The sequence below is a fragment of the Euleptes europaea genome, chromosome 7 (genome assembly GCF_029931775.1).
Source record: "Euleptes europaea isolate rEulEur1 chromosome 7, rEulEur1.hap1, whole genome shotgun sequence".
Classification (NCBI taxonomy): domain Eukaryota; kingdom Metazoa; phylum Chordata; class Lepidosauria; order Squamata; family Sphaerodactylidae; genus Euleptes; species Euleptes europaea.
In genome coordinates, this window is record NC_079318.1 from 64635825 (window position 1) to 64648133 (window position 12309).

Here is a 12309-nt window from a genome sequence, read left to right on the forward strand (position 1 = left end):
CCAGAACTACAGTTGTAGCCTTAAACCCTTTGTGGTGACTCCTCCTCTATATGGCTCATGAAATATATGTATTGGGTGGGTTTTTGGGGGAGGGAGGAGTGTTATTGTGAACTCGGGACCTTAGGTTGGAACTAGATGCTGCAACTGAGATGTTGAAAACAGAACTCCGCATGTCCTCCCTGTGCTTTACCTGCTGATATTTAGTTCTGAAACATGCCTGGCGTGCCATAATTATATTGCAAGTTTCCTTGCTCCTACAAGCAGCCACCAATGCAATGCAGTAAGGGTGGGGAAGGTCATAATGTAATGATGTCATGTCCTGCATTTTGCATTTCTAATTACTGCTGGGATAAGAGGAGGAATCACCAGAGGAGGGGTCTAAGGCTGTGACTGTTGTTCTGCCATCATACATGTAAAGGAATCTGAGCAAGACACAAGAATATTGAGGCTGTTGATGAAGCATTCAAAACAGGCCTCTACTTTCTATGTAGAAAGTCCCGGGTTCAATCTTTGGCATCTCTGGTTGAAAGAATGAGGTAGTAGATGATGTGAAAGATCTGTACTGGAAAGCTGCTGCCAGTCAGAATTGACAATATTGACTTTGATAGGCCGCTATATAAGGCAGCTTCATGTGTTCAACAGACCTTATGCAGACCCCTTCCCATCCCTTTTCTATAAAACCTCTCTCTCTAACTGTGCAACGGCTGCTTTCCTCAAAAATACCACCCTTCCTGTCCTTCTGTAGCTGACCTAATTCTATCCATCACTTCCTTGTCTCCTCTTGAGTTTTACAGGCTCTGTACCTTGCGATCCTATCTCTTCAGTATGACTGGCAAAATCCAATGACAGCCACAGTAGATATGTGGAGCAGCGAATGCAAATTTTATACATTTATGGTTGGAATGCAGCAGAGCAGTGGAATTCTGGAATATGACTGCTATGATGATCTCTCAAGGTATAAAGAAAGAGTTACCAGTATCCCCTAAGGTTTGCTGGTTGAATGGTGTGGATTTTCTTCCAAAAGAAGCCCACGAATTTGTGCTTAATGCAGTAAGATCGGCAAGGTTAATACTTGCCCAAAATTGGAAGGAAAATATAATCCCAAAGAAGGAGGAGTGGCTGGAGAAGCTGTCAAGAGTGTATTCAGCTGAGCCAACTAACCTGTCTTTTGTGTGTGTGTGTTAAGTGCTGTCAAGTCGCTTCCGACTCATGGCGACCCTATGAATGAAAGTCCTCCAAAATGTCCTATCTTTGACAGCCTTGCTCAGATCTTGCAAATTGAAGGCTGTGGCTTCCTTTATTGAGTCAGTCCATCTCTTGTTGGGTCTTCCTCTTTTCCTGCTGCCCTCAACCTTTCCTAGCATGACTGTCTTTTAAACGGCCATAAGTCTGAAAAGCTTGTAAAATGGAATGTTTTTTTTTGTCTGGAGTGTACAGTTAGTTCGTCCTTGTATATTTTGTTGTTGATGCATTCAGTAACTTCTGTTCTAGACTCTTGTATTGTATTTTATTTGGTTTTTAAAAATAAAGTTATATTTTTTAAAATGCCATGACAGCCACAAAGCATACAAAGGGGCCATTGTTTAATTCTGCTTGGCGGCAGAGACATTCCTGCCATGGTACGCTGCTATGAAGATATCTTTGGAGCTAACACCGCCCCACCCCCATATAGGATAACATCACCATTTACCCACAACTCTGTAAGCGAGGCTGCATAAGCAACTGCTTGTCTAGATATGACAGTAATTTTATGCAATTTGGGCTTCAAAGTTGCCTCCAACAATCTCACAGATCCCTTTCCTTTCACACAGACATGTCTCCACTTGATGCATTATTCTCCAGAGGTGACAGTGTTATCTTCCTGCCAGATGTTAATGCCTATATAGAAAGCTCCTGGAATTACCTATTAGAAGCTATCATTCCACCACCCCCCTTTAAAAAAAAAAAGAACGCAACAATGATTTGGAGTTCAGTGAAGACAGCAATGAATAGTTTTCGGCTGAGAAATGAACAGGGCATAGGCAAGCCAAAATGGTACATTGGGTTAGAGTGGGACCAGAAAGACCTGGATTCAAATCCTTCTGCATCTCACTCCTGGCATCAGCTTTTGGGGGTTCTTGAACTGGACAGGATAGGACCCTTAGAAGACCTCCTGTAATGGTCCACCTTCTCCACAAGGCTTTTGTGGTTAATGGCTGCTGCTGGCTTCTGCTCCTCTTGATCACCATTTTTGTTATTCGCTTACCTGCTGGAGAGACAGCTTGCAAGCAATGGTAATTTTTCTCCTCAGGAATGTTGTTCCTTATTTGCTTGTCCCTGGAGGGCTAGAAGGGGAACGTGGATGCAAAAAGGAGGTGGAGAAGCAGGGGCCGGGGTGTGCATGTCTCAGCCATGGGCCCTCTCCAGGATACCCTGGGGGATGGGGGTCAAGGTTCAGTGGCAAAGCATCTGCGTTACATGCAAAAGATCCCAGGTTCAATTCCTGACATCTCTAGTTAAAAGGACCAGGTAGTAGGTGGTGTGAAATACCTCCACCTGAGACCCTGGAGAGCTGCTGCCAGTCAGAGTATTCAATACTGACCTTGATAGACCCTTGGACTGTCTCAGTATAAAGCAGTTTTGTGCGTGCATACTCCTTTGTAGCTGCATAGAGTGGAAAAACTGGTTGAGGGGCATCAATGCTCTAGAAGAGCTTAGCTCTCTCTTACCCATTGCTGGTGTGAGAGGCATCCCCCCACCCCACCCCACAGATACATTTCATGAGTTCATGACTGATACTGTGGAGGAGAGGTAGCAGAGTAGGGATAAAGGAAGGACCCTCTCATTAAACATGATGGGCTTTCACCTAATAAATAATAATAAAACGAGAGAGAGAAGAAGCCTGCCCATTTTGTAAATCTGCACAAATCAGGACTGCTCACTCTGGGTTTATCATTCTCTTCCCCTAGTCCAGCTGTGTGCCCTACTTCAGTGATCACGCATTCTGGCAGTGACTGGTGAAAAGACATTACATTTATTTTTTGGAATGCCCAGTATGTTACACGGGAACTCAAAGCTCAGTGATAAATGCAGATTATTTTTTGAGGGTATTTCACAGTAATTTTCCAGTATCTGTACATTCCAACTTCTGCCAGTGGGGAAGGGGGCTCCCTGGCGTAGAACAATCACCTAATACTCCCCTACCTGCTGTCTTCTCCGTACCTTTCTCATCCACTTGGCAGTGTACATAAAACCTCTTAGAAGGACCCAGTGAATTCTGTGCTCTGTGCGGTGCCTGTCACATTCTTGGCAGCCTGCAAGTGTTGTGTAAGCCTGACTTCCTGTCTTTCTATAATGAGACAACATGAGGCGGCAGGTTTTGAGGGGCAACTGTTCTGCCTGCTGCCAGCCAGTCAGCTGCCCATCATGCGGCCCACCCAAATGCTGCCCAGGGGTCAAAGGAGATGAGCCTCCTTACTCCCTCACTAGGCTTGCCAACCTCCAGGTGGTGGCTGGAGAGCTATTACAACTGATCTCCAGCCTATAGAGATCAGTTCACCTGGAGAGAATGGCCGCTTTGGCAATAGGACTCAATGCATTGAAGTCCCCTCCCCAAACCCCACCCTTCTCAGGCTCCGCCCCAAAAACCTCCCATTGGTGGCGAAGAGGGACCTGGCAACCCTATCCCTCACTCCCCTAGGCCTTTTGAAAGGAGCACAGCCAGTCGCTCGTGCTGGTTCTCAAACTCTTCCTTCTCAGAAGATCTCATCCACCATTTCTGGTTGTCAGGACAACGAAAATGGGGGCCAAACTGTGGTGTCAAGAAGGAGCCTCCTGAGAGTGCTGGAAGCCCTACAGGGCATGTCTAGCTTGCTTTGCAATTGTGTTAAAAAGTGCAGGAGCATCAAAGAGGCTAGGAAGGTCTCCTCCTCTCTGGCTTTAGGGTGTGGAGCAGCAGCGGGGTGGTGATAGCCACCAATCCCCTTGACCTATCACTTCTGCTTTGGCAATGCCCAACTTTCATTCTTGCCTGTGCTTCAAGGAAGGGGGATCCTTTTGGAGGATTCTAAAATGGAACTTTGGTCCAATCAGTTGCCTACATATACTCTCCTTTCCAACCCCACACACAGGGGATTTGTTTGGGGCAGGCTTTGAGGCTGGAAAGCATGGCTTCCAGGCAGATTTTTTTTGGCAAATCTCTGTTCTGAAGATAACCACCAGTGATCCCACTTGCTCATCACAGCCTCAAAACAGAGGCGCGAGAACCTGTCACTGGCATGTCCTTAATTGGCACAAGGGTTGCAGTCATCGTAATTTGGTTTATGGGATCAATGAACTGTCTGGAGCTGCCTTGGACAAGGACTCATAATTGAAATCAATGAGTTTATACTGAGTGAAAAATTGCCTTGAAAACAACATTGGGCTGATGGTTACACCCAGCTGAGGAAGGGGAGCCTTGTTATGAAATTGTTATAAAGCACATTCTGCCTTCATATGGAATTTTCGTGCTCCGTAATGAAATAAAAGGGCTGATAAATATCAAAAGTACACCTTGCAGGTTTCCTGCAATTTGGTGGAATTTTCATGCCCATAATGTAGTTTCCTTGGTCAGCATCTCCTTGTTTTTTTCCCCTTTTACAGCCCCACATCTACAGTTCATAACAGGCAATTTATGATCCCACAGCCTGAATTGTAAGTGCTAGTAAACAGGTTCTCCGGGAAGATTTAAGTCAGGAGGACAGTTCCTATAAAGAGGAACAAGAATTCATTACATTTTGCAGATGGAGCAGATAAAAAAAAAATCCATATCTTTGGGCAGCTGTGAAAGAAAAATCTGAAACCTTCACAATGCAATGCAGTTCGGTTGCAAGGCATTATTCAAATGGTCTGTGAGAGTTTTAAATCAATTGTTTATTGGAACGGAGGGCAGAATGTGAGAATTTTAATGGCAGAGCACTAATTCATCTTGAGTGGAAGCATGGGGAAGTCAAATTTGGTCTTTTTAGCAGAATTAGAAGGTAAAATAAACAGCCTAATGGTCAGATAGCATGTATTTACTGTTTTTCATTTTCTACTGTTTTGAGGACGAGAGTGCACACCATGTTTCTCTTCCTTGGAATGAATCTGTGTTTTAGGCGAAGGAAAATTTATGCATACCATCATGTGAGAAAATTGCATCTCTTACCATTATTAACTTCATTAGGGTATTCAGAAGACAGTATCAATGGAGAGATTTAACTGGGATTAGTTAAGTGTTGGAAACAGAAGAAACTGTGGACTTTAGAAGACTGGATATGTAAGTACAACATACGACGTTTCTGAATCACTGAACTTTTAATAACAATCTATGGGAAGGGAAGGTACTGTGGCTCAGTGGCAGAGCGCCTGTTTTTCTTCCAGAAGGTCCCAGGTTAACTAGCTGGCACCTCCAGTCAAAGGACAACTGGCAGCGGGTGCTGAGAAAAGACCTTGCTCTGTTTGAGATCCCGGAAAGCTGTTGCCAGTCAGAGTGGACCACACTGAGCTAGAATGACCAGTGGTCTGACCCAGTAAACTGGTTCCAAAACTTAGCTTCTACCCTGATAACACAGGAAAATCCAGGATTACTATAGCACATAATTCAGTGATGTATGGATCCAGCATCAGTTGCCTCTTCACACTGACCAGACCAAGTATGGCTGCTGGTGGTGAAAGGGACATTCAACTAGTTAGTACATTAAAGAGCAGTTTTGTCTGGGGTAACAGAACAGCTGGAACTGGAGAAAGTAAACAAAGCAATGCAGAGCTGGAGATGAGTGCCATCCTCAGCCAGGCACAGATCCACAGAGAGACATATCGGGGAGACACAGGCAAGGGCAATGGGGAGGCCATAAATAGAGGTAGGGGGCCAATCGCACCCTCCATAGCCTTCTCAAGCCATTGCTAGCTCACAAGAAGTAGGGGGATGGTACCATTTGGCTCCCCTGTAACTCAAACACTGGTGTAGCCTTTAACTAAAGTTACGAATGTACTCACCAGTAAGTCAAACATTGTTGACAAATGAGTCAATTGTTTGTAGTCCACAACTGCTAATGGAGACTTGGGGTAAAATAGCCACTTTGGAAGGTGGAATCTATGGCACTATACCCTACTGAAGTCCCTCCCTTCCCCAAACTCCACCCTCCTCAGGCTCCACCCCCCAAATTTTCAGGTATTTCCCAACCTGGAGCTGGCAACCCTAATTAGGAAGCAGCCCACAGAGAGACCAAAGTGGTCATCCAGGTTCCCCAAATAACTGATTACAGCCTCCTAAGGAGGAACCAAATATTTATTCTATGCATTATACAACTTTGGCTCAGAGCAGAGGACCTAACTGCAATCCTTCCAGCAGCAGCCATCTTACAAACTCTCCTCCTGGTTCTTCCTGTCAGGCACCACCAGGAGACAGATGGCCTCCCTTCCAATCATCAGTGCTTTGTTAGCTGATAACTTTTCCTACCTCTTATTTCCCCTATTCCTGGTCCCCAAATGTTTTTTGAAATATAAGGGAATTTAGAGGAAGAGGAGCTGGAGAGAGGTAACCTCCCAGATTTACCCGCAACCCTTAGGATCATATCCTTTGATGGTGCAACTTTTGTTCCAGAGTTGCAGAAATATCTTTGTAGATCCTACAACATGTTCATCTGCAATATTACACTTTAGTTTCATTTTTAAGAGGAGGGGGGAAAGCATCTATTAAAATCACTATCATAATGCCTTTAAAAATAGGATAAGTTGCTAATCTTCCGAAAGTAATGCTTAATCAACAATGTAAAGAAAGAAAGAAACTAAAAGCTCTGCCTAGTTAATTAAATAAAATCAGGTATTCTGCTGGAAGCAGTTAATGAACCATGAGTAATAAAATTATTTTCTGAAAATTGAAGCAGGAAAAAGTAATTACTTATTTAAGACTAAATAATTACAGTGCCTCTTCAATATAAGGCTAGACATCCCAAAGACTAAATCAAAGTTACACTTTGCTTTGCCCTTCCACTCACTCTATGAGCATATACACATGAATGACTTAATCCTATATATGTTCTCAGATCCGCAAGGTGCTGATACTGGCTTCATCAAGAAATTGCATTGCTTATGTGGCTGCACAAAATGTTTGCAAGAGAGCCAATACCAGCTCCACAGGCCAATTTAAAGACAGGGGGAGTGTTGGTTGTATGAAGCCTTTTCTCTCTGCGCACCAGTTACAAGCAGAAAAAGGCTGGCGTGCATCTGAGAGACACGTCACATCCACCCACCAACCACCACAAGGACTTGAAATGTGGAACCAGGCCCCTTGAAGAAAATGTGAGATAAAATCTGACAAATAAGCATTCCTTACCAGACAGGAGTGCACAGCCCTACACTTCTGCCTCATTGGCTATGAAAAGTTCTTTGTTTCAAGCAGTATTTATTACCAATTAAGAATCAGTCAGAAATAGAAGAAAACAAAGTATCTTTTCATTAATCAGGGCAGTAGAAAAGAGAAAGAGTCCATTAGCACCTTAAAGACTAACAAAATTCCTGGCAGGGTATGAGCTTTGGTGAGTCACAGCTCACTTCTTCAGATACTCATCAGACACTCATGCCCTGCCAGAAATTTTGTTGGTCTTTAAGGTGCTAATGGACTCTTTCTCTTTTCTACTGCTACAGACAGACTAACACGGCTACCCATTGTGATTGATCACTTTTTAACTCTCTGCCCCTCCTAATCTATCTGCTGTGTTGGTGTGATGAGTCCATTCCTGGGTGTTAGGGTTGCCAGGTCCCCCCTCTTGATCGGCAGGAGGTTTTAAGGGGGCGCACAAATGATTGCTGCTCTGGAGCAGCCAGGTGGATTGGTGGGCAATTGCCCTCTGAAACCACCCATTTGGCAACCCTACTGACTTATCTGCAAGAGGGAAAACTGTTGTGAGTGAGGGTAGATGAAAGGGGAGGGGCCACTTCTCTTTTTCTCCACTTGCCAGTTCCTTATTCCAAATAACCTCCCAGATTATTCCTCCCAACATACAATTTAAAATACATGTTTTTCTGCATAAAGACTCCACAGAAGAAAAGCTGCTTGGGTGGGACATTTACAGTGCAATCCAAAGTAGGGTCTGTTCTTTCCGTACTTTTGATTGTGCCCAAACTGGAAGTGGACCAAACTAATTCAGGCAAATTATTTGGGTCATGGTGCTGTAAGAAGGGAAAGGGAGGATGAAACCCTCCTTTCTCTCCAATTATGACAGACACAGTGTAATTCTACCCCCTTCTCTCTTCTCACTCCAGCCTCCAACTCATGTGGCTATTTCTCTGGGCAAGTCCTGTGACCCCAAGACTGGTCTTTTCAGGAATCAAAAATCAAGAGGAATGCTGGAAAACTCTGTGCCTTCCATGGACAGTTCCATTAGGGTTGCCAGCTCTGGATTGGGAAATACCTGGAGATTTTGGGGGTGGAGCCTGGGAAGGAGCCTGGTTTCTAATGGAGGATGGAGGCGACCCCTTCGAGGGCCCCTTAAATTGTACCCTGACCCAAACTTTACTAAATTATGGTGTCCATCTCTGGCGAGTCCCTTGCAGCTACCATGTGAATTTGGTGACTCTACCTTAAAAAATCACACACACCCCGAAGCCTTGAAAAAAATCTCCATAGGATATAATGGACCTGATTTTTTTCGGGAAAACTGGAAAAAAGCCGAAATACCGATTTACTGGTATGGGTATTCAGCTTATTTCGGTTTTCCCGGGGGGAAAATTGGGAGCAATAAATCTGAACCCAAAATTTACTGAGAAAAAATGCACAGCCCTAGTAAATACCATAGAGATCTGGGAAATTCCTAGAGTGTCATGTATGCAGCAACAGCACGTCTGGCTGCTCGATTGGAAGTGGGATGATAGTGTATGAACTGACACCCCCCACCTATTTTCTCCTCCTGTTGCTCTGCACAGTGAAAGCAGGAGCTGGAGCATGAGGGCAGGAGGTTAGCCCTAGGCTCACCTGGCAATAGGGAAGCAAAGGAGGCCTTTTGGGCTTCACTTGCCTGTCAATCATAGCCATTACTTCCCTCATTGGGTAGAACAAAAGTACAGTGGAATATGGCTGTTCTCATAGGTTTCTCGGTTCTCTGCTTGGTAGCCTCTGAAACTGTTTACCTCCTCTCACCCACTCACAGAACACTTCGGTTCCTACTATCATTACAGATTGATTCAAATTAAATGGAATGCCATTTGTTGTACAGTAGGGGCAGAAACGATGTAATCATGGGTTTTTAATAGTTGGTATAACGCGTGTAAGCGTATTCAAGCCATTCATTTCTAACTGGCTTTGAGCTGAGCAGTCAGTCCCCTGTTCAAATTTCACCCCAGCCATGAACTTGCACAGAAAAATGTCTATTGTCAACCACGGCTCCCTGCCCTTCAGCCACCTGTAATGCTGGCCATGCAGTGTCCCAGTAAAATTGCTTTGTGCCAAATGAGGAGGCGCAAAATGGCAGTGTGATTTTTAACTGAGGCAGAGGAAGGAGAGTGCTGCTTTTAGCCATTTTAATAAACAGAGATAATAACTCGATTTTGTTTTAATATCTCGAACAGAAAGGTCAAGCAAAGCAAAGCAAATCTGGAAAGTCCAAAGTAACATTATCCCCTTGCAAAAAGCTATTTCCTGATGGTAGAAATGAAGCATTTTAAATAAGCACAAAATCAAATTAGTTGTCTTTTAGCCCACATTAAAGGTGATGGAAGGAAGGTGATATTAATATCTGAATTTGTTCTGGCTCCTGAGGCAATGAATCTAATGCTGGTTTACAGACATACCAGGTAGGAAAACAATACTCTTCATAAATCCGTTACTGTTCAGTAAGGCTCTTATGTTCAACACTTAGGACGGCAATCTTCCTCAGCAAATAGTACATTATTCTGAAAGTTTCCCAGACTCTTTGATTAAGGCAGGATCCTTAGCAAATCACCTGAGAGTGTGTTGAAAAGTCTTGCTGGCTCTCTGTTCCTGGTCCAGACACGTTTCTAAAATTCTTTATATGGCAATTTTAAAATGTGTTTGTGAAGGATTGCCTGGTGTGTTGTAAATCACCTCTTTATTAAAAGATAGCTAGGGCCGAGAAACCCCCTTACAGCCAAACACACAATTCCTGAAAAGCACTAACAATTAAGAGGCCTTCAAATGTGCCATAGAAAAGAATGGGACAAACCTGCACAAAGGTGAAACTCACATAAATAGGGTTGCCGACCTCCAGGTAATAGCTGGAGATCTCCTGCTATTACAACTGATCTCCAGCCGATAGAGATCAGATCGCCTGGAGAAAATGGCTGCTTTGGCCATTGGACTCTATGGCATTGAAGTCCCTCCCCAAACCCTGCCCTCCTCAGGCTCCACCCCAAAAACCTCTCACTGGTGGCAATCTTACACATGAATGTCCCTGTTTTGGTCTTGTAGGGATGCCTTGTTAAAATGTTGTTCATATTTATTTCTAGTGTTGTCATTCTTTGGGTTTCCTTTCCTTTCCCAAGGCCTTTACATCTAACCTGGAGATGAACGAAACATGTCTCTATCCTTTTCAGATACTGGGATACCACCAACGGGAGTTTATGCTTCCCACAATGCTCCTGTTGCCAGCTTAGCGCTTAGCTGTGCGGAGCACTTCCCAGCCGGAAACCTGACCCCCATCTGGGATACTGCCAACGGGAGTTTATGCTTCCCACAATGCTCCTGATATGTGCAGTGGCAATTTCATGTGAACAGGGTAATATGTGGAATTTTCATGCTCATACAGCTTCAGTACTCATGAACATGAAGCTTGGAAAATCAACACATTGCCCTATTCACATGAAATGGTGACTACATATCACAGATAGTGCATGTTTCCGTTGGTGGACTCCTGATATGCACAGCTGTAACATGTAGTACATATGCATGCAAATCTGCCATTTCCTAACCTTCAGCTACTGAGATACAAATTGTCTTATGAAAAAAGGATAAAAGAAAGAACCTGAGATACTATAATTAACTATAATTAACTTATGTGTATGTGTATGAATTACATTATCGGAAAGTTTCAGTTGCACCAGATGTATTCTTAGTTGACGACATGATATAGAATTAATGGCCACATTTTGGGAAATGGATTTTAAAAGCTGATTAGCTCAGAATCAACAGAAAATGGCACAGGGATGAAAGTATTTCAGGGAAATTGGGGCGGGAGTAGCCAGACTACTCTGCGGCTTGCTTTTACTTCACTTCAGTGGAAGGTAAGTCAATTTAGATCTAATGAAATGGGCCTGTGAATGGATGAAGGTTAGCGATTAGCAAGTGTGATTATTTGGAACTAAAGATGTGGTTATTAACCAAGTGGTATTTTCTTAGTATTCAAGATGAAAGTGGGACGTCCCTGTAATTATTGCTGTCCAACCTGAGGGAATGAGCACAGCAGCGCTAGGTCAATTTGACCTACAACAGGAAAGTTGTTGCATACTTTCTAAAGCTCCTCAGCAAGAGACTTTTAAATTGTTTCTCTTGTGAGGATACAAGCATTTAAGTAGCCCTCTGACAGCCAGGGCTGTGCTTCCTTCCTTCGGTTGCCATGAGAAAGATTTACTCTGTTCTGCTATGCAAGCTATGCAATCCATCTGAATGGTAATCATTCTCTGCTGGAAACTGTTTTAACTATCAAAACTAGGAGAACCCTAACAGTGCAATACTAAGGGGGGGGGCAAATGGGCTTCGGAGGCGGCATAAATGCCACTTGCGCTGTTGAAATGGACACATACGCTGTCGAAATGGACACTTATGCCGGTGCCGGGGAGCGGTGCAGCAGCACCACTAATAGGTGCTGGCACAGCTGTGGCAACCGTGCACCTCCAGTACAGGGGCTCATGCCAGCGCCAAAGGGGGCATTAGTCAGCTCCCTGAGCCCTTTTGCCCTGGGAACAGCCCCTTTTGCCAGTGTGAACGTACGCCAGCAAAAATGGTAATTCAGCCTGTGGAACTGCCAACAGCTGTTTCACAGACTTTGGGGGAATTTTTCTGTTCAGATTGCTGGCTGCGGTGCAGCAAACTGTTCAGGCGGTGGCGTGGCTGCACCGTGGTTGTGCCATCCCGGCTGCAATGCAACTACCCCCCCCCCCCGCTTAGTATTGCACTGCCTGAGTCGATTGGGGAACAAAAATGCATGGCCACAACGAAACATATAACTCTCCCACAGGGTGGTGATGGTGGGTTTCTAGTTTATTTACAGTGCCATCTTAAACCGAATTACACCTTTCTAAGTCCTCTGAGAGAGCCAGGGTGGGGTAGTGGTTAAGAGTGGCGGACTCTAATCTGGA